The following is a 22858-nucleotide window of genomic DNA, read 5'->3' as shown; positions in this document are numbered from 1 at the left end:
GTAACAGTATTTAGTTAGGAAAGGGTGAGGAAAGTTTGCTTACCTAGATCTCATTTTATGAGGTTGATGGAAACACAAATAATATTATTTCCAGCGACACGTATGGGAGTTTCATTCTTTAAATTTGGAAGAAACTGGTTCACTTTAAAAGTCTCCGTATGTGTCCACATTTTATATTTTATATACATGAATAGCTCTGGTTGGGTAACTCATTCTATCTGTAAGAATAGAAATCCTAGTGCTATTATTGGAATTCTTTCATTGGTGATCACTCAAAAATATTGGTTATAAATGTTGAGCACAATGAGCAACTAACATTGAGATTATGGGCCAAAGCACAAAGTGTCTCCACCTTTTGTTTCATTGTAAAAATTCACATGAGTTGGGTATTTGTCTCTTTCATTGTGTTCCAGCCACACTGAACTACTCTCTGCTACCCCACAGGAGCCTTGATCATCAATTACTCTCCTGTTGCTGGGTCTGTTTATTCCCTCTCTGCATTCTTCCTTGAAAACTATGTATTTTAGTTATCTAGTGCTGTTATAACAGAAATACCACAAGTGGATGGCTTTAACAAAGAGAAATTTATTCTCTCACAGTGTAGGAGGCTAGAAGTCCAAATTCAGGGTGTCAGCTCTAGAGGAAGGCTTTCTCTCTGTCGGCCTTCTCATCAGTCTTCCCCCGGACTAGGAGCTTCTCCTAGTCCAAAGGATGCTCTCTGCTCCCGCCCCTGCTTTCTTGGTGGTATGAGGTCCCCAACTCTCCGCTTGCTTCCCTTCCCTTTTATCACTTGTAAGATAAAAGTCGGTGCGGGCCACACCCCAGGGAAACTCTCTTTACATTGGATCAGGGATGGGACCTGGGTAAGGGTGGTGTTACAATCCCACCCTAATCCTCTTTAACGTAAAATTACAATCACAAAATGGAAGACAGCCACACAGTAATGGGAATCATGGCCTAACCAAGTTGACACATTTTGTGGGGGGGGACACAATTCAATCCATGATACTACGCCTGTCCGTTCACACTTACCCAACACTCAAGGCCCAAAGCCAGTGCCACTTTTTTGGAAACCTAGATTTCTTGTTCTCTTAATCATCATTGTCTGTTTCTTTTCTCTCTCTCCTTCCACTTTGCATTATAGTTGTCTGGAAGTTTGTCTGGCTTTCCTACTAGTCTGTGAGTCCTGTATTAGAAAACAGAGTCTGTATTGGATTGATCTGAGGGTTCTTCACAGCTCCAAGACAGGTGTTTTACTCATCCTCAGAAGCTACAGAGAGGGCACCTTATCCTGGAGATGTTAGAGAAGGTCACACATCTAATTAGTGGCAGAGCTTGGACCAGAACCCAGGTCTCCTAATTTAGAGCCTGGCCCTGGTGGTGTAGTAGTTAAGAGCTACGGCTGCTAACCAAAAGGTTGGCAGTTTGAATCCACCAGCTACTCCTTCGAAACTCTATGCGGCAGTTCTACTCTGTCCTAAAGGGTCACTATGAGTTGGAATCAACTCAAAGGCAATGGGTTTGGTTTTGTTTCTCTAGATGAAGGAGGAAAAGGAGAGGAGGGAGATTGTTATAGATTGAATTGTGGCCCCCCAAAAATATGTGTAAACTTGGCTAGGCCATGATTTCCAGTATTGTGTGGTTGTCCTCCATTTTGTGATTGATGTAATTTTCCTGTGTGTTATAAATTCTAATCTCTGCCTGTGGTTTAATGAGGCAGGATTGGGTTATATTGAAGAGGAGGATTAGGGTGGAATGTAACACCCTTACTCAGATCACTTCCCTGATCCAATGTAAAGGGAGTTTCCCTGGGGTGTGGCCTGCATCACCTTTTATTTTACAAGAGATAAAAGGAGAGAGAATCGAGAGCAGAGAGTGGGGGACCTCATACCACTAAGAAAGCAGCATGGGGAGCATTGCACATCCTTTGGACCCGGGGTCCCTAAGCCTGAGAAGCCCCTCTACCAAGGGAAGATAGATGATACAGACCTTCCTCTAGAGAAAGAAAGCCTTCCCCTGGAGCTGATGTCCTGAATTTGGACTTCCAGCCTACTAGGCTGTGAGAGAATAAACTTCTGTTTGTTGAAGCCATCCACTTGTGGTATTTCTGTTATGACACCACTAGATAGCTAAGACAGAGATGAAAAGGAAGAAGTACGTAAATGACGGCAGAACTTTTCATCTGTTTTGTTCACTGCTGGATCCTCAGTGCCTAAAAGGATGCCTGGCACATAGTAGGCACTCAGTAAATATTTACTGAAATAATAAATGACGAATGTAAATGTGCATTCATGTATACGGACATGCAGGAGGATAACAACAACAACCACAAACTGAGAAGCATGGTTCTCATCCCTTGGCTTATCACTGGATTCTTATCTCTTACAAAATTGCCTAGTGTGAAAGCAGAAAAACAAAGCCAAAAAACTGCAAGCTTTTTCTGTCCTTGTATTTTTCCACTGCTCTTCTATCACTTATCTTTCCCTGGTAGCAATTCTGAGGACAGTGAGCCACTTTCCACTGAGCTCATGCATTAGTGTTCTGATAAAAGAAAAACGTGATGTGCTGGGAGTGAAATGTCTGGATTTTATGTAAAAAGCTTCTTGGGAAAACTGGTGTTTCACCGAAATGAAAAGCAGAGGCAGAGCTCATTGCTATGGCAGCCTTTTATCAGGCAGATAATGGAGGCCACAAGTGTGACTAAAAACAGACAAATGATCAGACAGACAAAACCGAAGACCCTGCTGGCCCCTGCACTCACTGGCCTCTGGGCATCACCCTGGTAACTCCTATCTGAAGCCTCACTAAGGGAACCTCCCCCACCCCATGTGATTTCTCCTTCCCTTCCATGGTGCTTTTATTTTTTCTTGCCTTTGCTCATTGGGTCATGAAGAAGATATGCTTTCTTTACCCCTAATCCAATTATACTTCTCCCTGATTCCCACCCCCAGGACCAAAGTGTTTTGAACAAACCAAACCAAAAAACCAAACCCAGAGCAGTTGAGTCGATTCCAACTCATAGTGACCCTAGAGGACAGAGTAGAACTGCCCCATAGGGTTTCCAAGGAGTGCCTGGCAGATTCGAACTGCTGACCGTTTGGTTAGCAGCCCTAGCAGTTAACCACTTCGCCACCAGAGAACAAATTTATATAGAAGAATTACTCCCTCTGTTGTCTGTGGTGCCTGAAGGTACAGTTGTTAGGTGCCGTCGAGTCAATTCCAACTCATGGCAAACCTATAAGACAGAGTAAAACTGCCCCATAGTGTTTTCTAGACTGTAATCTTTACAGGAGCAGAATGCCAGGTCTTTCCCCCTGCAAAGCTACTAAGTGGGTTCTAACTGCCAACCTTTCAGTTAGCAGCCTAGTGCTTAACCATTGCACCACCAGGGCTCCTTGAAGGTACAGTTACTAAGATTTAAAATCTGAGGTGGAGGGAGTAGGAAGTAAGAAGCCCCACTTTGACCTCAGTCCTAAGCCATGTTCTCCCATGTGGTTTATAAGAACCCCTCCATCAGAGGAGTTATGGGGGCTTGCCCACATTAAGACTGCAGACTCTGGACCAAGACTGTCTGGGTTGGAATCTGGACTTGACCCTGGGTAAGTTGCTTAACCCCTCTATGCTGTGGCTTCCTCGTTTGTAAAATAGTACGTTGTTAGGGGGATTCGCAGAGCTAATATAGGTAAAGTACTTAGGATGTACCTGGCAAACATTAAGTGCTGTTTAAATGTAAGATATTATTATTATCTGTCATTATTATCATTGAAATTATTAAAACAGACCCTTGTGTGTGTGCTCTATCAAAAGCCTGCAGGAGTGGAGGTGTGAGTGGTATCCCACATCTGTAACAAACAGGAGTTAGGCAAGTAAAACATGGTGACCTGAGTAAGAAATTGTATCTAGTAAAGTGTATTCGGAGCCCTGGTGGTACAGTGGTTAAGAGCTACAGCTGCTAACCAAAGTTTGGCTGTTAGAATCCACCAGCCGCTCCTCGAAAACCCCATGGGGCAGTTCTACTCTGTCCTGTATGGTCACTATGAGTCGGAATTGACTCAGTGGCAATGGGTTTGAAGCGTATTCAGGAGTTTCATTTTGGTCCTTTTAATCTTTTGCTAATAACAAACCTCAGTTAAAAATGAACAGAAGACAATTAGCACGATGAAGTAGGCCCTGGATCAGCTTCCTGGATTGCACTGGTGTCTGTCACATGGAAAATGGGGCTTTTTTACGAGCTCCTCTACATGCTAGGCTGTAAAATTTAGACTGTGGGCTTCCTAGTTGGTCCAAGTGCACCTATTAACCCTTACACATTGTTGTTTGCTTGCGAGGAACCCCTGTAGGTTTTATTTTTTTATTTTCTGTATCAGCTGTACTGAGATAATTCACACACCATAAAATTCACCCTTTTAAAGTGGTTACTAGTATATTCTATTAAGTATCTGGTTAAACCCGTTGCCATCAAGTTGATTCCGACTCATGGCGACCCTACAGGACAGAGTAGAACTGCCCCATAGGGTTTCCAAGGCTGTAAATCTTTACAGGAGCAGACTGCTACACCTTTCTCCTGCAGAGCTGCTGGTTAGCAATCAATTGGCTTTAACTACTGTGCCAGTTATTAGTATATAATATTAGTATTGTGTAACTATTTTAAGTCATTTCCATCACCCCGGAAAGAAACCCTGTGACCATTAACAGTCACTGGCCACCACCACCACTCTCCTTTATCCCCCACCCAGCCCTAGGCAACCACTGATTTGCTTTTCTGTCTCTATGGATCTGCCTACTCTGGGCAATTCATATAAATGAACTCGTACAATACGTGGTTTTCTGTGATTGGCTTCTTTCACTTAGTATGATGTTTTCAAGGTTCCTCCATGTTGTTGTATGTGTCAGTACTTCATTCCTTTTTATGGCTGAATAATACTCTATTGTATGGATATACCACATTTTACTTATCCATTAGTTGATGGACATTTGGATTGTTTCCACTTTTTGGCTTTTATGAATAATGCTGCCATAAACATTCATGTTCTGCCAAAAGAATGAGCAAATCTCTCCTGGAAGAAGTACAGCCAGAATGCTTCTTAAAAACAGGGATGGTGAGACTATGTCTCACATACTTGGAACATGTTATCAGGAGGGACCAGTCCCTGGAGAAGGACATCATGCTTCGTAAAGTAGAGGGTCAGCGAAAATGAGGGAGACCCTCAAGGAAATGGATCGGCGCAGTGGCTGCAACAATGGGCTCAAGCATAACAACAATTGTGAGGATGGCACAGGACTGGGCAGTGTTTCCTTTTGTTGTACATAGGGTTGCTATGAGTCAGAACCGACTTGACGGCACCTCACGACAACAACAACATTCATGTACAAGTTTTTGTGTCGACATGTATTTTCATTTCTCTCATTTGTACACCTAAGAGTGGAATTGCTGGGTCATATGGTAACTACATTAAACTTTTTGAGACACTGCCAAACTGTTTTCCACAGCAGCTGCACCATTTTACATTTCTACCACAGTGTATGGGGGTTCCAATTTCTCCACATCCTCACCAACACTTGTTATTTTTCTGTTTAAAAAATGTTATATCCTTTCTGGTGGGTGTAAGTTGGTATCTAATTGTGGTTTTAATTTGCATTTCCCTAATGACTAATGATACTGAGCATCTTTTCATGTCCTTATTGGCTATTTGTTTATCTTTGGAGAAATGTCTATCCATATATCTTGCCCATTTTTTTAATTGGGTTATCTTTTTGTTGTTGAATTGTAAGAGTTCTTTGTACATTCTGGATACTAGACCTTTGACAGATGTTGTTGTTAGTCGCTGGAGTCTGCTTAGACTCATAACGACCTTATCTATAACTGAATGAAATATTGCCCAATCCTGTGCCATCTTCATAGTCATCGGTATGTTTGAGTCCATTTTTGCAACTATTGTGTCAGTCTGTCTCACTGAGAGTATTCCTGGTTTTTGCTGACCCTCTACTTTATAAAACATGGTGTCCTAGCTGTTGGTCTTTCCTCACCATCCTCGTTACTAAGGTGCATTCTGGTTGTACTTCTTCTAAGACAAATTTGGTTGCCCTTTTGGCAGTCCATTGTATATTCAATATCCTTTGCCAACTCTACAACTCAAATGGATCAATTCTTCTGTCTTCTTTTTTCATTGTCCAGCATTCGCATGCATATTAGGAGACTGAAAGGACGATAGTTTAAGTCAGGTGTACCTTAATCTTCAATGTGACATCTTTGCTTTTTAACAATATAAAGAGGTCTTTTGCAGCAGATTTGCCCAAAACAGTACGTCATTTGATTTCTTGACTGCTGCTTCTGTGGCTGTTGATTGTTGATCCACATGCTTTGCAAAAATTTTCTCCCATTCTGTGGGTTGTCTTCAATTTCTTGATAATGTGCTTTGAAGCACAAAAATGTTCAATTCTGATGAAGTTCAATTTATGTATTTTTTTTTTTGATTTTGCTAGTGGCGTCATATCTAAAAAATCATTGCCTAATCCAGCATCAGAGAGATTTATGCCGGTGTTTCCTCCTAAGAGTTTTACATTTAGGTCTTTGATCTATTTTGATTTATTTTTGACTATGGTATGAGATGGGGATCCAACTTAATTCTTTTACATGTGCCTATCCAGTTGTCCCAGCACCTTTTGTTGAAAAGGCTATTCTTTCTTTATTGAATTGTCTAGGCACCTTTGTTGAAAATCATTTGCCCATGAAAGTCTGGGTTTATTTCTCTCCTTTCTATTCCATTGATCTTTATATCTGTTCTTATGCCAGTCCCACACAGTCTTGATTACTGTATATTTATAGTAAGTTTTGAATTTGAGAAATGTGAGTTTTCCCACTTTGTTTTTTCGTGATTGTTTTGGCTGTTGTGTCTCTTTGCATTTCCATGTAAATTTTAGGTTCATTTTTGTCAACTTCTGCAAAAAAAGAAAGTTGGACTTTTATAAGGGTTGTGCTGATTCTGTAGATCAACTTGGGGAATATTGCCATCTTAACAATACTAAGTCTTCCTATCCATGAACACAGGATGTCTTTCTATTTATTTAGATATTTTCTACTTTCTTTCAAAATTGTTTTATAGTTTTCAGTATACAAGTCTTGCATTTCTTGTGTTAAATTTATTCCTAAGTATTTTATTCTGTTGATGCTATCATAAATGGAATTGTTTTCTTAGTTTTCTTTTTGGAGTGTTCATTGCTAGTGTATAGAAATGCAATTGACTTTTGCATATCGAACCTCTATCTTGCAACCCCACTAATTTTTTTCTAGCCATAATTATTAGTTCTAATAGTAATTTTGTGGGTTCCTTAGGATTTTCTATATTTGTATATATTTTTGTATGTCTTGTATATACAAGATTATACCATCTGAAAATAGAGTTTTACTTCTTTCTTTCAAATATGGATGCCTTTTATTAATTTTTCTTGCCTAATTGCCCTGGCTAGTACCTCCAGTACAAAGTTGATTAGAAGTGGCAAGAGTGGAAATGCTTGTCATGTTCCCAGTGTTATGATGTGTCTAGGTGTGGTTCTCTTTGAGGTTGTCCTATTTAGAATTCATTGAGCTTCATGGATGTGTAGATTAATGTTTTTCTTCAAATTGGAGGAGTTTTGGACATTATTTCTTCAAATACACTTTCTGCCCTTTTCTCTTTCTTCTCTCATTTTGGAACTCTCATTATGTCTGTGTTGATATACTTGATGATGTCCCACAGGTCTCTCAGGCTTTGTTCATGTTTTCTTTCTTCCTATTTCTCAGACTGGGTAATCTCAATTAAACTGTATTTAAATTTGCTGATTTCTTTTTTTTCTGGCAGCTCAGATCCGCTCTTGAACTTCTCTAGTAAATATTTCATTTTAATTTTTGTACTTTTCAACTTGACAATTTCTGTGTGGTTCTTTTTTATAATTTCTATCTCCTTATTGATATTCTGTACATGGTAAGACATCTTTCTCATACTTTCCTTTAATTCTTTACACATGGTTTGATTTAGTTCTCTGAACATATTTATAACACCTTATTTAAAGTCTTTGTCTGCTAAGTCCAATGTCTAGGCTTCCTCAGGGACAGTTTCTATTTATTGCTATTTGTCCCATTGTGTTTGGGCCATACTTTGCTGTTTATTTATGTGTCTTATAAAATTCTGTTTTAAACAATGTGGCAACTCTGGAAATCAGATCCTCCCTGCCCCCCTCCAGGGCTTGTTGTTGCTATTTGTTTGTTTAGTGTCTTTCCTGTAAAGTCTGTGTTTCCTGTTGAATATGGCCACTTAACTCTGCTCAGTTAGTTTAGTTGTCAGCTAATACTTGGTCAGAGATTTCCTAGAATATATTGAACCAGTAAGTATTCCACCTTTTGCAAAGGGGCTGTTGTGTGTTTGTTGGGCTATGCCTTAAAATGCTCTAGTAGGCAGTTTACAACTCGCCTTAGTCTTCACTTCCTGCTTTCACAAACTCTCAAGGTCAACTGGAGGTGAGAGATTAGGGTGTTCTCAGGTCTTGTCCTGGGCACGTGTACAGTCTTCCATATGTGTGTGGACTTTAAATCTTCAGGAATATATTGGAGTTTTTCAAAGACCCCTGTGGAGGACATTTCACTCTCCAGATCTCCCTTTTATGATTTTTGGCCTAACTCTTGTTTTCCTCAGCTGGTATCATGGCCCAAGGTAGCTGCTATGATAAGCAATTGCTTTTGACAAATGCCCTGAGGATAGGGCTTTCCCCACTGAGCCTTTTCAGGGAGCTGCCAAATAGGTTAAATAGTAACAGTGTTAAGAGGATGGGATATTTTTATTATTATTACTATTTTTTAAAATAAGAATATACACCAATTCACCAATTTCTACATGTACAAGTCAGTGGCATTGAATACATTCTTCAAGTTGTGCAACCATCCTTGCTATCCTTTTCCAAATTATTCTTCCACCATTAACATCAATTCACTGCACCCTAAGCTTCTCATCTAACCTTTCAAGTTGCTATTGTCAGTTTGATCACATATAGGTAATTCTCTAAAAGAGCACAATGCTTAAGGCAGACATTCTTTACTGATTAAGTTGGTGGCGCAGTAGTTAAGTGCTTGGCTGCTAACCGAAAGTTTGGCAGTTTGAACCCACCAGCCACTGCACAGGAGAAAGATGTGGCAGTCAGCTTTCATAAAGATATACAGCCTTGGAAACCCTACAGAGCAGTTCTACTCTATCCTATAGGGTCACTGGGAGTCAGAATCAACTCTATGGCAACGGGTTTTTGGTTTATTATTTTAGTTTAATAAAGACTTCAACCACAACTACCACTGCCTCCACCAGACTGAGTCCAGCACAACTAGATGGTGCCTGGCTACTACCACCAACTGCCCTGACAGGGATCACAATAGAGGGTCCTGGACAGAGCTGGAAAAAAATGTAGAGCGAAATTCTAACTCCCAAAAAGGAAAAAAGACCAGACTTACCGGCCTGACAGAAGCTGGAGAAACCCTGAGGGTATGGCTCCCAGACACGCTTATAACCCAGTAATGAAGTCACTCCTGACGTTCACCCTTCAGCCAGAGATTAGACAGGCCCATAAAACAAAATGAGAGAGGGCACAGCAGCCCAGAGGCAAGGATGAGAAGGAAAGAGGAGACAGGAAAGCTGGTAATGGGGAACCCAAAGTCAGGAAGGGGAAAGTGCTAACATGTCCTGGGGTTGGCAACCAATTTCACAAAACAATACATGTATTAATTGTTTAATGAGAAACGAATTTGCTCTGTAAACCTTCTTTAAAGTACAATAAAAAATTTCAATAAAAAAAAGACTTCAGGGGATATTTTTGGTTTAAAGTTTAAAGATATGTCAGGCATTAGTTTTGGGGATTCATCCAGCTTCAGTGGCTCCAGAAAGTCTGGATTCCATGAGATTTTGGAATTCTGTTCTGCATTTTTCCCTTTTGCTCAGGATTTTTCTCTAATACCATATTTTTATGCAAATTATGCAGTGTTACACATTTTTTTGCCAACTGCGCCCACTCCACCCCACCCCGCGAGGTAAAAATTAGCTTAGTGTGCTTATGAAAATGCCTCATAGGGAGAGGGTGCAGTTGTCAAAAAAACGTAGAATATGTGCATTGTTTGCATAAAAATATGGTATCTTTGGTCAAAACATTCATTAATGGTAGCCAGGCACCATCCAGTTCTTCTGGTCTCATGGCAAAGGAGGCAGTTGTTCATGGAGGCAATTAGACACACATTCTGTTTTCTCCTCCTGTTTTTGACTGTCATGGATCGAATTGCATCCCCCAAAAATATGTGTCGACTTGGCTAGGGCATGTTTCCCAGTATTGTGTGATCGGCCACCATTTTGTCATCTAATATTGTAAATCCTACCTCTATGATGTCAATGAGGTAGGATTAGAGGCAGTTATGTTAATGAGGCAGGGCTCAATCTACAGGATTGGGGTATATCTTGAGTAGAACTTCTTTTGAGATATAAAAGAGAGAAGCCAGTAGAGAGACAGGGGGACCTCATACAACAAAGAAAGCAAAGCTGGGAGAAGAGCATGTCATTTGGACCCAAGGTTCCTGCGCTGAGAAGCTCCTTGACCAGGAGAAGATTGATGACAAGGAATTTCCTCCAGAGCTGACAGAGAAAGAAAGCCTTTCCCTGGAGCTGGCATCCTGAATTTGGACTTCTAGCTCCTAGACTGTGAGAGAATAAACTTCTATTTGATAAAGCTATCCACTGGTGGTATTGCTTTTTTTTTTTTAATTGTGCTTTAGGTGAAAGTTTACAGCTCAAGTTAATTTCTCATACAAAAATTTATACACATATTGTTATGCGACCCTAGTTGCAATCCCTATAATGTGACAGCACACTCCCCCTTTCCACCCTGGTATTTCTGTTATAGCAGCACTAGGTAACTAAGACCCTGACATCCTTCCTCTTCTGCTACAGGCAAATAGAGACAAATTGTTGTGCCTTGGATGGCCACTGGCAAGCTTTTAAGATCCCAGGCACTTCGTAAGGAACTAAGAAGTAGAACAGAAGCACAAAAAACAGTATTAGGCCAGTTGACTGGGATGTCCCATGAAACCATGACCCTAAACCTCCAAACCAAGAAAAAAAATCCCATGAGGTGTTTGGTTGTACATAAACAGCTTCAGCAGCTGCACTATTTTGTTGTTGCTATTGTAAAATATAGGTAAAACATTTGCCACTTTCACAGTTTTCACGTGTACAGCTTAGTGATATTAATTACATTAATTGACCGCAAAACCATTGTCCTTAATCAATGCTAAATTTCAGGGATGAGAGTTTTCGAGGAGCTCCAAAACTGTTTACATCCGCCCTGGTGGCTACCAGGCAGCTGGTTTTCACAGCTACCATAGTTGTGAGGCTTCTGGTTTTCAAGGAAAAGGAGGCAGGGATGTGAATAGGATAAGCTAAAAGGTGCATCATTACTATATATTTAAGGTGCCCTGGCGGTACAAGAAGGAGCCCTGGTGGTGCAGTGGTTAAAGGGCTCAGCTCCCAACCAAAAGATCAGCGTTTTGAACCCACCAGCCACTCTGCGGGAGAAAGACGTGGCAGTCTGCTTCTGTAAACATTTACAGCCTTGGAAACCTTATCAGGCAGTTCTCTGTCCTATGGGGTCACTATGAGTCGGAATTGACTCAACGGCACTGGGTAAAATGTCATAAAGCTTGGTATTCTTACCAAGATTCAGAAGTTTTCTTGAATCAAAATTTCTCAGATTGTTGAAAGCTTTCGGATAATTTCCTGAGTTCTGAAAAAGCTGATTTTAACAATTTTTGCCACTGTTCCTGTTGCTTTTTTGGAGGTTTCTACTACATCATTTCAAAAGTCTCTACCCGTACGTTTTAATCCTATTTAGGGTGCAATCAGTGCACATGTTTGAGTGATAACTTCTTAGCAGTGGGCAGGATTCAGACTAACAAAGAGAAGTCTTAAGGTGGTCTCCTGTTTCCAGGGCTCCGAAAGATTGTCCCGGGGCCAAGCTTGGACTGTGCTCTGAGCAGAGATCACCAGGCCTTTCTTCTGAGGCATCTCTGGGTGGACTCAAACTGCCAGCCTTTTTGGTTAGCAGCTGAGCATGTTAACTCTTTGCAGCATCCAGGGTGTAAAGGCCTGACAATCTACTTCTGAAAAATTAGCCATTGAAAACCCTTTGGAGCACAGTTCTGCTCTTACGCACATGGGGTCACCGGAAGTTGGAATTGACTCCGTATCATCTGGTCATCTGTAATATGGGGATAATAATAGTACCTACCTTATAGGGTTGTAGTGAGAGGTAAATAAGTTAATAAATGTATATGCAAGGGTTTAGGTAAGCTCCTGAAACATTTAGTGCTCAACAAATGTTAATTAAATATTATAACTATCATTTTAATAGTGGGCGGGAGGTCGGCTGTTTTAATTCTCTGTTTACAGGTTTTTGCTCCACTAGCGTTTTTCACCATTGTTTCTCCCATGCTTAACTCAGTGTCTGTCCCAGAGAAGGTTGCTTGTGAAGTAAGTTTGTTGAGTGAATGAATGAATGCTGACAGGCAATTATAATACAATGAGAGATGCTATGACAGAGGCTGAGTACAAGGCACTTTGCAGGGCACGAGAGAGGATATAATCAACTTTGCGCAGTTCGGGGAACATTTCGCTAAGAGGCGATGTTCGGTTCCATAACTTTCACAGTGCAGTCGGAGATAGCAGAGCAAACTGCATCCGGGAACTGGGGAAACAGATGCTAGGTAGCCACCAGGTGGCGATATTGCAGAGGCGACTCAAACAGCAGAGGCAAAAGCTGGCCCTTTCCAGCCGAGAGTCCAGTATTTATGCCCAAGTGAGTTTTTCTCTCCTCTCCACAAAAAGTTAAGCCGTGATTTCTTTCCGTTTGCTCCACTGGTGTTGGAGCACTGAGATTCCTGTCCCAGGCTGCTTTGAGCATTCTGGAGCTCTAGCCACTCCGCCGGTATCAGGCAGAGGAGAGAAATGATGCTGAATGTTTCCTGTTCTTGACATGATGAACTTCCAATTCCCACCCCACTGGCCTGCTGTTTTGCCTGCTATGTCCCCATGGAGGGAGTTAAAGGAGCCAGAGGAGAAGTAAAACTAACGTTTTTTGAGAAAGCAGGCATTCTATCATTTATATAATCATTTAATTTGCACAGAACCCTGAAAATTTAATTTTATCATTTGTTTTACCCACCGCCCCACTTCAGCAATTATCATCTGTTGTTAGCTGCCGTTGAGTTTGCCTCCAACTCACGGTGACCCTATGCTCAACCAAAAGGAAAGGCTGCCCAGTCCTGCGATCTCTTCATGATTGGTTGTAGATCAGACCGTTGTGATCCATAGAGTTTTCTTTCTATCTTTTTAGTAATTTATTTTTATTATTATTGTTGTTGAGAATATACATAGTGAAAACATACCCATAGGATTTTCAGTGGCTGAGTTTTGAAAGTAGATCGCCAGGCCTTTCTTCCTAGTCTAGCTTATTCTGGAAGCTCCACTGGAACCTGTTCAGCATCATGGCAACACACAAGCCTCTACTGAAAGACCATGGTGCATTGGCCCAGAATCAAACCCAGGTCTCCTGCATGAAGGTGAGTATTTTACCACTGAACCACCACTGCCCCAATTATTAACATCAGCATGACCAATCTTGTTTTGGCTACACCCTCACGCACTCCCCTATCCAGCACTGCTGGATTATTTTCAGGCAAATCCAGGTAATATTTCATTGCACACTTCATTTGTAAATACTTTTATACATATCTCTAAAATATAAGGACTTAAAAAACACAACCACAGTACTATTATCATACAAAAAAATTAACCAACAAACAATAATTCCAAAATATCGTAAAATAGCTAGTCAATGTTCAAATTTACCTGATTGTCTCATTTTTAAAAAATTATAGTTGATTAGTTGAAATCAGGATCCAAACAAGGTCCATAGATTGCGTTTATTTGATATGTGAGTCTTGAGCCATTTTACAGAGGGAAACTTAGTATCGGAGAGGACCATATGTTCACTATTCAATAAAAATTATACATTGAAGCAGACGTGGCACAGGTGTTGGGGATACAAAGATTATAAAAACACAGCCTCTGCCATCAAGGAATTCACAGGACTTATCACATTATGTTCTTTTTTTTATTATTAACTTTTATTGAGCTTCAAGTGAATGTTTACAAATCAAGTCAGACTGTCACATATAAGTTTATATACACCTTACTCCATACTCCCACTTGCTCTCCCCCTAATGAGTCAGCCCTTCCAGTCTCTCCTTTCGTGACAATTTAGCCAGCTTCCAACTCATTCTATCCTCCCATCCCCCCTCCAGACAGGAGATGCCAACACAGTCTCAAGTGTCCACCTGATACAAGTAGCTCACTCTTCATCAGCATCTCTCTCCTACCCACTGTCCAGTCCCTTTCATGTCTGACGAGTTGTCTTCGGGAATGGTTCCTGTCCTGGGCCAACAGAAGGTTTGGGGACGATGACTGCCGGGATTCCTCTAGCCTCAGTCAGACCATTAAGTCTGGTCTTTTTAGGAGAATTTGGGGTCTGCATCCCACCGATCTCTTGCTCCCTCAGGGGTTCTCTGTTGTGCTCCCTGTCAGGGCAGTCATCGGTTGTGGCCGGGCACCAACTAGTTCTTCTGGTCTCAGGATGATGTAGGTCTCTGGTTCATGTGGCCCTTTCTGTCTCTTGGGCTCTTAGTTATCGTGTGACCTTGGTGTTCTTCATTCTCCTTTGCTCCAGGTGGGTTGAGACCAGTTGATGCATCTTAGATGGCCGCTTGTTAGCATTTAAGACCCCAGACGCCACATTTCACAGTGGGATGCAGAATGTTTTCATAATACAGTTATTTTGCCAATTGACTTAGAAGTCCCCTTAAGCCATAGTCCCCAAACCCCCGCCCTCACTCCACTGACCTTTGAAGCATTTAGTTTATCCCGGAAACTTCTTTGCTTTTGGTCCAGTCCAGTTGAGCTGACCTTCCATGTATTGAGTATTGTCCATCCCTTCACCTAAAGCAGTTCTTATCTACTAATTAATCAGTAAAAAACCCTCTCCCACCCTCCCTCCCTCCCCCCCTCGTAACCACAAAAGTATGTGTTCTTCTCAGTTTATACTATTTCTCAAGATCTTATAATAGTGGTCTTATACAATATTTGTCCTTTTGCCTCTGACTAATTTCGCTCAGCATAATGCCTTCCAGGTTCCTCCATGTTGTGAAATGTTTCACAGATTCGTCACTGTTCTTTATTGATGCGTAGTATTCACATTATGTTCTTAGTGTGTGTTTATATGTCTGCCTTCCCAGGTAGTAAATTCCTTAAAAGACAAGGGTCATTTCATTGTATTCCTTAATACCTGGTGCAGTCCCTGGTACATAAAACAAAAAAAAACCAAACCCATTGCCATTGAGTCTATTCTGACTCATTGAGCAACCCTATAGGACAGAGTAGAACTGCCCCATAGAGTTTCCAAGGAGTGCCTGGTGGATTTGAACTGCTGACCTTTTGATCAGCTCTCAAATACTATGCCACCAGGCTGCCACCTGATACACAATAGGTCTTTAACAACTATGGGGCAGTGAGAAGCAGTGATGAGTTTCAAGCAGGACAGTGACATGATCAGGTTTTCACTGCAGGTAGGTGACTCAGGTTGCCAGTGGTATTGCAGGCATGACAGACTGGAGGCGGTAGATCAAGAAGGAGGCTGTTGCAGAGTCCATGCTGGAGAAGATAAGGGCCAGAAGTGAGACAATAACAGTGAGTATGGGGAGGAGGAAACAGACTGGAGAGTTATTGAGGACATGAATTTAGCAGGATTTGGTAATTTCTTAGATGTGAAAAATGAGAAAAAATGAAGAGTTCTAGATTTTTGGCTTAGGTTATGGTGTGCCACCAACCAAAAACCAAATAACCAAACTCATTGCCATTGAGTTACACAGAGTAGAACTGTGCTCTATAGGGTTTTCAAGAGTAAAGAGGAATAGCAGGTTTGGGGTTGGGAGTTCCATTCTGGACATGCTAAGTTTGAAGTATATGCTTGGATGTTCTGGAGGCATTATCCATCAGGATGTGTGATACTGAAGCTCAGGACAGAGGTCAGAATTGAAGATCTGGGGGTCACGAGCATGCAAGTGGATGTTAAAAATCTGACAGTGTATGCTATCACTGATGGAGAGGACATGCAGTGAAACAGGAAGTGAGCTGAGAATAGAACCCTGGGAACTCTCTGACACTTACGGAGGTGTTGAAGAATGAGAAGCTGGTGAGAAACGTGGAGAAGGAACAGCCAGGGAGATCAGAAGAAAACCAGGAAAGTGTGGTGCCACAGAAGCCAAGGGAGGAAGAATTCAGGACGGAGGGAATGGGAGTGGTTGGCACTTTTGAGGAGGGTAAGGAGGCAGGGTCACCAGGAATTGGAAAGACTTGACGGCAGTGGGTTTGGTTTGGTTTTAGGAGGCAGTGGTGGAGAACAGTTCAGTGTGGCCAAAGTGTGGTCATGATAAGCCAGTAGCAGGAGGGGAGCCTAGAAAGGCTAGTTGCTGAACGTAATACCACTGAATTGTACACACACAAAAAAAATGGTGAAATGGTAAATGTTTTGTTACGTATATATTTACCAAATTTTTAAAAATTACACAATGGAAAATTACTACACTAGGAACGCCTGCTCTGTCTCATATTTGCTGTGTGACTCTGGATGCTTCAGTTTACCAGGGTGAGCCTTTTTGTCCTCTTTTGTGCAACGTAGGTAATGATCACTTTTGTATTCCCGTTTACATGGTTTTAGTAGATAAATTAAATGCCATATGAGAAATAATTTGCAGCATAAAACATTCTGCATAAAGTATGAAAAAGAATGTTTGCAGTTTTTATTGCAGATTAAATATTGTTATTTATTAATAAAGAAGAATGGCTCTATTACCAGAGACACATTCAAAGGAAAAAGTTGACATGGACATCTAAAAAAAAAACCTAGAGTCAAAAACAAAAAAACCCAGAGTCTTCTCATAGGTCAATTATAACAACTCCTGTTATGGTGTCTGCAATTCATTTTAAATATTTCAGCACAGACAGTGCTATACATAGGTGATTAAATGAACTAGAGTGGACTACTAGCATTGGAAGTATTTCTAATTAGAAATCCACTCCCCAGGTGTGGTTAGATAACATTTGAAAGATGGAATTAACGGCAACGGGTCGGGTCACGTCTGCATCCCAGAAGTCCCTGGGTGGCACAAAGGTTAAGCGCTCAACTGCTAGCCTAAAGGTTGGTGGTTCATAGCCACCCAGAGGCACCTCGGAAGACAGGCCTAGAGACCTGCTTCCAAAAGATCACAGCCTTGAAAACCCTGTGGAGCAGCTCTACTCTGCACACATGGGGCCGCCATTCAAAACTCAACAGCAACTAACAACCACAACAAAAATCAATATTCCATAATTTAAAAGTAGTTAACTAGAACAATGACTTCAAATATCGTTGTTTCCATCTGTAATAGAATCCAAGAGGTATTTGAAATACTTTTTCCCATTGTAGAGATGATATGAAAACCTGGTGAGCCAGAGCCCTAATATCCTTCAAAGAGGTGCCCTAGTCCTGGAACCCCTGTTCTTTCCCAAGATGTAATGGAGGACTCTCTTATCTTATTTGAACTAGATGACTAGATTGCACATCAAGATTGGTGTCATGTGGGCCTCCATGAAAGAAAACCTTTTATGTAAGCTAGTGGACAGTGACTGAGGGACAGAGAGCTGAAATTACTCCTAGTTTAAAGAACAGTTTGTTTGAATATTTCTGTATCTACTTGGTAATAAATCTTTATCTGATTTTATCTGAGACTTGCTTTCACTGTGGCCGCTTGGTATGTCAAAGAGGGAACTTAGAGCTCAGACCTACTGCTAATTGTGTATGGGGTGGGGGCGAGGCAGGGACTAGAAAACCAACCAAAAAGAACCTAATAATTGTGAACGGGAAAATTAGCTTAAGTCAGTTCTCCAAAGCTCTCTTGTTAGTTTTAGTTGGAATATCAATCCAAATTATTCTTATAAATATATCAAGCATTTATTACAAACTGCAGACTTGCTGAGGAGATTATTACTTCGTGCCAAACCATAAGTTCCTATTTGAAAACCTTCAAAGAATGTAGTTCTTGAGAGTGTTGCTTCATTTGAGGAACTAATGTGAATCCAACTTTTTTGATAATGAGAGTCATGTAAATACGTTATCTCACTTCTCACTTCAGCTGTCAGAAAACTCTGAAGTTTGATGTTCCACTATACGTCCTCTGGGCTGATCCAAACAGCCTTCATTTTAGTTTTCTTCCTTTATGTGTTTTTTTTTTATTTCAAATTGCTCCATATTTTATTCTTATAGTGGATTTTTTGCTATCTTAAATCCTTTCTAAAACAACAAGAATTAGGGATACAAACATATGCTTACAAATAAACTTACCATATAATGTAGACTTCTGTCAACAGATCTGCTATAGGAGAGTTTTGCAACACAAAAGATTGCCTTTCTCTACAAGCTTATTTTCATAGTAAACAGCTGAGAATTCAGAGAAATTAGTGAGCATTAGAAGCAACAGTATAAAAGTAATAGGAGCTCATTGTAGAAGTCACATAATTTTAATGAGTTGTAAATTATGGAAAAACAGAAAATGTGAACATTTTCAATAAAAAATTTTATTAATGCACCAAACCAAAACTAAACCCATTGCCATTAAGTCTATTCTGACTCATAGCGATGCTATAGGGCAGAGTAGAACCGCCCCATAGAGTTTCCAAGGAGCCGCTGGTGGATTAGACCTGACAACCTTTTGGTTAGCAGCTGTAGCACTTAAGCACTACGCCACCAGGGTTCATTAATGCACATTTATAGTTAATAAATGGTTTCCTCAACAATAAAATTAGAATACATCTTTCACATTAATGTCTCTCATGATACATTGTAATATTCAATTTTTCTAAATTTTGCATGTGTCATGGATTGAATTATGTCCCCCCAAAATTTTGTGTTATCAATTTGGCTGGGCCATGATTCCCAGTATTGTGTGATTTTCTTATATGTTGTAAATCCTGTCTCTATGATGTTAATGAGGGAGGATGGGCAGCAGTTGTGTTAGTGAGGCAGGACCCAACTTACAAGATTGGATTGTGTCTTGAGACAATCTCTTGAGCTATAAAAGAAAGAAGCGAACAAAGAGACAGGGGGACCTCATACCACCAAGAAAGCAGTCCCGGGAGCAGAGTGCATCCTTTGGACTCAGGGTTCCTAATCTGGCGGAAGATTGATGAGAAGGCCCACAGAGAGAGAAAACCTTCCCCTGGAGTTGACGCCTTGAATTTGAACTTTTAACCTACTTTACTGTGAAGAAATAAATTTCTCTTTTTTAAAGCCATCCATGTGTGGTATTTCTGTTACAGCAGCACTAGATGACTAAGACAGTATGCATTAAATAAACTTGCCAAGCATGTTTTTTTTAATCAATAAATTATTCTTCAACTCCCACCACTCCCACCCTTCTGATCTCAAGCTAATGGCAAATTCAGAATCAAGTGTAAGAAAAGGCTTAATGACATTTTAAAACTTAGGCTTTCTCCTTTCGGTGCTGAAATGCTTCCTTGTGGAAAATTGGGAATATGCATTCAAAATGTGCTAAAGCCATTGATTGGTTAGTGCTGCTAACTTTCAACATCTGTGAAGTAGTGGCCTCTTTTTCCCTTTGCATTTATTTCCTTTATATCCCAACATCTTTAAGGTTTAAGTTTAGGATTAATTTCTTTGTTCTCAACCTGTATTATAGTAGAAAAATTGGAAAGAAAAGCGCACAAACAATTATGTCATTTTATTGTCAAGAGAGACAGAAAGCCAGTGGGGCTTCCCTTATCAGGTTAACATCTGCCTGGCTTCAAGATGTTCCAGTGATACAAATAGCAATGGGAGCCATCTCGCATTCCAGTTTCCAACACTCCTTCCCTCAACCCCTTACAATCTGATTCATTCAAAGGTGATGAAAGAAATGTTCTACATGTCAAAATGACAAAGTTCATTACCTGATTTACGTATGGGTGATCGTTGTGAGTGAATTATTGTTTTTACTTTTAAAATAAATCTCTTTTCTTCTCATGTTGTATTAAAATCCCCTCTCAAATCAAAAAAGAAAGAAAAGCCAGTTGAGTCCTCATCTCAAAGAGCCTTCGGCACCAAGCTAAGGAGTTAAGGCATCATTCTGTAGATGATGGGGAGCCATCGAAGAGCTTCAAATAGGAAGTGACCTGGTCAGATCGGGGTGTTTTAGAAAGATCAGGCTGAGGCAGTGTGGAATATGATATAGAGGAATGGGATTGGAGGCAGGAGCTCTTTGGAATGGCACTTGACCTGTGGAGGAAGGAAGAGACTTCCAAGATCTTTAGTAGGTAGATTGGCAGGCTTTGAAAATGGTAGCTAACACTTATTGGCCAGTTCTGTTGTGCCAGCCACTATTCTAAGTGCTTACCCGAATTGTTTTGTTTAATCTTCGCTACCAATTAATGAGGAAACCCTGGTAGTGTAGTGGTTAAGTACGACAGCTGCTAACCAAGAGGTTGGCAGTTGAGATCGCCAGGTGCTCCGTGGAAACCTTATAGGGCAGTTCTACTCTGTCCTATAGGGTCGCTATGAGTTGGAATCAACTCGACGGCAGTGGGTGGGTTTGGGACCAATTAATGAGGTAGATTATATTACATATTATCCTCGTTTTATGTATGAGGAAACTGAGGCGCAGAGCAATAATGTAACTTGCTGAGGATCACAGAGCTGGTAAGTGGCAGCCTAGATTCAAACTTGGGTGTTTCGGCTCTAATTCACACTCTTAACTTATATATTATTTTGCCTTGATTAGATGTGGGGAGTCAGGGGCTTGTCAGTTAGGATTAGATTTGGTTGTGGATTAAACAGGATAGAAATTAATTACTCTTTCATGTGAAAGCCGGGAGGACTTACTGTTTCATCAACTCCAGTGTGACACTTGTCCTCATGGTACAAGATAGAGTTCCAGCTCCATGTTCCAAGCAGCAAAATTCTAGGGGTGGGAAAGGGGAGAACAGATATTGGGGGACAACTAGCAGTCTCTGCTGTAAGAGAAACTCAAAAATTCTGACGTGAGTGGTTGCGTGGATGGTGTTGTCATGAATTGAGATGGAGAATACAGGCAACCTGTTAGAATAGACATTTATTGTTTGAGTGTTAATTTGTCCAGCATCTTCCCTTTCCTCTGGAAATAAAACCCTTGTTTATTGTTGTTGTTTTGTATGCTGCTCCTTATCCTTCCGGCCATGCAGTTCTATTGGGGATTTCTAATCGTTGTACCCTGTCTGCCTGGCCACAGTTGATTTGATTGATGTATGGATATGTGACCTAGGTCAAGACAATATTAATCCTTTCCTTGGAGTTTTTCTAAGTGAAATTTTCTGTCCTAATATTTTTTGTGTGTGTGTATGACAAAGCTGAGAGACACAAGCAGGATGCTTGCCTAAGAGAATTCAACCAGGATGTAGTGATGAGAGATGGAATGAGAGGCTCCTATTGGTGTTTTATAAAACCAGGTCTCTGGTCTTATTTGTCCTCGAGGCCCACCTATATCCTTACCCTTCCTGTGATAATGTCAGACTTCCAATAAATTCCCTCTTTTGCTGAAGTTAAGGTGGGTTAAGGTTGTTTCATCACTTACAATCAGTAAAGTCCTGGCTAAAGCTGTGCTCTAAAAGATAATTCTGGAATCAGTATAAAAGATGTGTTCAGGGCCTGTGTGTATGCATGTGTGTGGGGGGGGTAATCCAGTAAATAGTGACCAGTAGCAGGGAGACCATTTATGAGACTGTTTGGGTAGTCTATATGAGAAACATGAGGAGCCCTGGTGGCACAGTGGTTAAGTGCTCGGCTGCTAACCAAAAGGTTGATGGTTTGAACCCACCAGCCACTCCGTGGAAGAAAGATGTGGCAGTCTGCTTCCGTAAAGATTATAGCCTCAGAAACCCTATGGGGCAGTTTTACTCTGTCCTGTAGGATTGCCATGAGTTGGAATTGACTTGACAGCAACAGCTTTTTTCTTTTTTTGTTTTTTAAGGTGAGAATATGAACTAAGGCAACATCAGTGAGTGCCATAGGCCCTAGTCAGGCTTGCCATATCCATTTTGTCCTAGGCTTTGAACCAGTTGCTCTCACCTACAGGTTAGTCATCGTTACATGGCTGCAATACAGCTGGTCACTATTTATTATGAGAATTTTTCTCTATATCCTTGGGTGTAGTTATAATTATTGTTGTTAGCTGCCATCGAGTTGGCCCTCAACTCATGATGACCCAATGTGTTACAGAGTAGAAGTGCTCCGTAGGATTTTCTTGGCTGTAATCTTTATGAAAGTATATTGCCAGGCCTTTCCTCCACCAATTAGCTGGGTGAGTTCAAACTGCCAACCTTTCAGTTAACAGCCAATTGCAACCTGCTTATGCCACCCAGACTCCTGTATAGCTATAATAAAACCAAAAAAACCCAAACCTGTTGCTGTCAAGTCAATGCCAACTCATAGCAACCCTATAGGACAAAGTAGAACTGCCCCATAGGGTTTCCAAGGAGTGGCTGGTGGATTCGAACTGCTGACCTTTTGGTTAGCAGCCATAGCTCTTAACCACTACACCACCAGGGCCCCCTGCATAGGTATAATAATAGCCACTTAAAAATCCCTGTGTGCTAATTCCAACATCTGGATCATCTCAGAGTCAGTCTTCATTGATTGCCTTTTCTCTTGACTATGGGTGACATTTTTTGGTTTCCCATAT

At 40.9% G+C, this 22858-nt stretch overlaps 1 protein-coding gene across 1 annotated transcript in view; it reads right to left on the bottom strand.

Annotated features, from left to right (window-relative positions):
• The window catches only part of ZCCHC18 (zinc finger CCHC-type containing 18), a 47090-nt gene that overhangs the window by 6539 nt on the left and 17693 nt on the right, over positions 1–22858 (bottom strand). The window contains 2 exon segments of the mRNA XM_010594739.3: positions 44–218; positions 21025–21103. The gene's annotated coding sequence lies outside the window, so the exon portion shown is untranslated.

Source organism: Loxodonta africana, chromosome X (genome assembly GCF_030014295.1).
Source record: "Loxodonta africana isolate mLoxAfr1 chromosome X, mLoxAfr1.hap2, whole genome shotgun sequence".
NCBI lineage: Eukaryota > Metazoa > Chordata > Mammalia > Proboscidea > Elephantidae > Loxodonta > Loxodonta africana.
This window is presented reverse-complemented; position numbering and strand designations above follow the sequence as displayed.